The sequence below is a fragment of the Oryzias melastigma genome, linkage group LG4 (assembly GCF_002922805.2).
Source record: "Oryzias melastigma strain HK-1 linkage group LG4, ASM292280v2, whole genome shotgun sequence".
In the NCBI taxonomy this organism is placed as follows: Eukaryota; Metazoa; Chordata; class Actinopteri; order Beloniformes; family Adrianichthyidae; genus Oryzias; species Oryzias melastigma.
The window spans coordinates 23,254,156-23,258,369 of record NC_050515.1 but is presented as its reverse complement, the minus strand read 5'-3'; positions in this window follow the sequence as shown (position 1 = coordinate 23,258,369).

The window sequence follows — 4,214 nt, the reverse complement described above, 5'->3', positions numbered from 1 at the left end:
TTTTCAACTAATTTAGTTGAAAATTATTTAAAACGATCACAACTTTTTTTTACAGCATTTAGGAAAAACAGCTGCAACTTCCAGCTTTTCTGCCAGAAAAATTACAAAAAATTGTCACGTCATTGTGGCTCAATACATCTGTACCTCAGTAAAGTTTCTCCTGTTTTACATATTTTTGCTGCAGAATTTTTGTCAAGGAAAAAAAAAAAGGTTGAAAAACAGTATTAGTTTGATGGAGGTACTACAGTATTACAACTAGAACATAGGTTGTTTAAAAGAATTGGTCAGTCCGCAGCGAGGGCTCAACTTAGGGGTCTGTATGACCTTAAGTGATGAGGATTACTCAACATGGACGAGTGTGTTTATTAGCATTAGGCCAGATTGTCTACTAATTTTGACGTCACGTTGCTACGTCACGTTTCTTCTTCTATGGCTTTAGTCATATACTTACCTTACAACTCCCTTTGATTCTGGGAGTACGACGAAACCTCCCACGTATTACGAGTACCTCGCTTGCCTTGGCGACCCCAGAGAGCCTACGGCTCACCCACAGTACATCCTTCCTGCCCAACAACCAACTGTGGGGGCTAATTCTTTTCCCGCATATAAGACTGACCAATCCCAATAGACCGCTTGTCGCTGATCGCCTTTTATAGTGGGGTGAAACACCCTACTTCTAAGCTAATGGTTTAATGCATTTAATTTTTTTTTCTCTCAAATTTGAATGATATACTATATGTTACTTGTAAATAAGGTACGAAGAAAAATAAATATAACTGCAAAAGGATTTTATTTTTAAAAAGATACATTTTTAGCCGCAGTGCATGCCGGGAAACATCACGTGATTTCATACACCCGGAGTGTTCTTTTGTTTTTAAACAAAGCTGACTGCTGAGCGCTGTTTAAAGCAATTTTACATAAATAATGAAGAGTAACCTAACCAATTGTCATTTGTACAATATTTATTTGATAAATGTCCTACCTGGTGGTTTTCGTTTCCTCCTCTTAGATCGTTCACAAGTCAGAGTAGTGTCAGTAGCCCTGCTTCCTGCAGAAGGCTGCGGCTGCTTCCCTAAATTCCTATGGATGATATTAAACAAGTCCTGGATTGTTTCTCTCTGACGACCCGGTTAAAGTCAGACAAAGGTTACAAGTACTTCAGTGAATGCTGTTGTTTAATTGTGAAGGTATTTATGATTTTATTCTTTGAATCTATGCTGATGCTAATGCTAACGCTAGCATTAGCTTTAGGTTTGAGACATGGAGCTACAGATCTTTTCTGACAAAAGGTTGCCTACATTCCAGTGCTTACAAAATCCTTGGAAACAGCTAAAGTAAGTCAATTTCAGCGTGACTGACATTAAGGTAAAACTTATGAATGTTTCAAGGTTTTCTGCTGCAGTCAGTGAGCTGCTGTTAGTTCTTAGTGGATGTAACATAGCTACCCTTTGCTTTTGCTCATAACTGTGTCTGATCTGCGGGAAAATAAACGTAAACATGATCACATTGATTGGAAGCTGTTGTCAAAAATCGGAAAGTGACTATTGTCACGTAATGTTCTAAAATACGTTCACCCAGAGATTCTTGTTTTACTTGGCCGCTCTTATTTTGAAAGCTTGAAACTTCATGGCTCGATAGCTGCTCGTAACAATGTCACTGATCCAAACCATTTCTGTTTTTACAATTATTCCCTAAAATATCCCGTAGAAAAAGTGAATTTAGCCTGGGAAGGGATGTTCATATATAACTATCTTGGCAGCTGAAATGTAATTTTAATGGTGAGATATAAATGCATTTTTTGTGCTACCTTATGTTTAGGTTCTTTAAGATAGCATAAACATTATTTAAAACAGTTTTCCCACTATGTGAACTATGGCGCATATTGGAAGAAACACAACACAGTCCAGTTTACTCTGATTTTTCATTCTTCTTTTTTTCATTTCAAAATCCTGTCTTTAACTTTAGGTTCTTTGAATGCCAGGGGTTTAAAAAACGCCATTAAACGTAGAGCACGGTTCCTATTTGCTAAACAATTAAAAACAGATTATTTTCTTTTTTTCTTCTTCTACAAGTAATGACACAAACTTCTGGAAGTGTCAAAATATATACCCATCACTTGGTAGCCAGCATTCAGCTGGCCCTCTCACAGTTAAAACCAAATTTGAAGGTGACATCCTACTGAGCAAATGTGACAGTCAGGACATGGTGTATTCATGATAATATCCACGCACAGGAAGATCTTTACTACTATTAACATATACGGTTACAACTCCAAACCTGAAAACTCCCAGCTCCTTTCTTTGATTGAAAATTATATAATTTGTGGCCTTAACAAATTTCCCGATGCTATTATTGTAATGAGAGGGGATTTTATTAAGGTTTGAAATAATCAACTGGACAGATGGCCACCACGAGCGATAACTTCCAACAGTCTCTTATATTTATTCATGCAGAGATATAACCTGAAAGATGTCTGGAGAGAAAAATTCTTGTCAGATTCTGTTTATTTCTGGAGTAATAATGATGGATCTCACATTGATTACTGGCTGGTGTCTGATTGTTTAAGTGCAGATGATATTGAAGTTAACATTTTTCCTTCTCCCCTAACAGATCATAAAGCAATTTCTATTTCTATTAAACTATCCCAGATTAGGCCCCAAAACAGGAAAGCTTATTGGATTCTAAATAACTCACTACTTAAACTGAACATAGTACAAGAAAAGGTTTCTGAATGAGTCTCTGATTTCTATAATCAAACTAAAGCAGAAAGAACTGGGAACTTTTTAAATTAGAAATTGATACTTTTATTTGAAAGCTTAGTTTAGATTTAAATAAAACCATAAAAGCAGAAGAAAATAAAGTTATTCATGATAATATGGCAATTAAAAAACAAACCCTTTGCGATCCTTTGACAGACAACCAGATTTAGGCTCTTAAAGTAGCGAAACAATGCAGCAACGTGCATCTTGACCGCACATTTGACGTGTTTCCAACATGAATTTCCATCAGTTTTTGTGCAGGTTGAACATAAATACGTGCGATTAACACCCGCCATGTTTTAAAACATGAAACATTAATAAAAACATACATCGAGGAACCAAACTAGCATTCAATTATAGATCGACAAACCCTTAAACTACAAATTATTACAAGTCTTGTTGGTCTAAGTTCATCTTTTATGCTTATAGGGACTGTATCATTTTAGTTGGTTTTTCTTCTTTTCATGTATTTTATGTTTATTAAATAATTTAAATAACTAGACTGTAAATTTAGTTTGTTTGATGTTCGAGTTACACCGTTTTTGTGGTGTTTTCTTGACCTTTTGCCTTATGTTTAGTGATTAATAAAGTTTTTAAGAGAAAAAAGTTAATTTGGCTTTTTTTCTTCAAAGTAACAATAAAATACAACCCTCTGCTTATATGACTATGCCACTATATTTTCTAATAAACGTATTCATCTTACTTGTTAAATTTTACATTCATAAATGCAATTGTTTTAAACAAAATTCCAGTTTTTTTAAATATCTGGTGGTTGTCAAACGGTACATTGAATAAATTAATTTTTTTAATAAATAAAAAGCTGTAGAATGTCATTACATTTTTCCTATCGTAAAATTATGTTTTATAACAATAGATTTTATTATTTGCTTTGTTTGCTCCTACTCCTGTCACTATATTTTATTGTTATACATTATTTACATGTTTGTAGAGATGTACAATTATATTAACAGCTTTGTTCTGAAAATGACGTTTACTATAAAGTTTTAAAAATAAAGAGAAGCGTAATCATCAATTTGGATTTCCTCTCAAAGGCCACTGCGCCTGCGCAACAGCTTGACAACAAAAAACAACCAATAAACCTTTTCAACCATAAACGCTTTCAACAGAGGAGGAAACCATGATTGCTGGTGAGGAGCTTTGGTTTCATTTATCTTTTTATTGAATATGTTTTGGACAGAAAACGAAAAAAGTCGTGTCTGCTAAAAGTAAGATAAAAAACCGTCAGTGTTTTTCTTTAAGAAGAACGGTTCCTCTCCTGAAAATACAATTTAAATTTGTAAAATGTCTTGGGTAGAATAAAGTTGGATAAGGAGGCAAACATGAGGCGACGTTTGCTTTTCTTTCTTCATCACTTCATGATAAATGCAGGATGTGGGGATAATTACATTAACAGTTTCGATTGCTCAAACTTTGGGTTTTACAGCCCTATCTCCT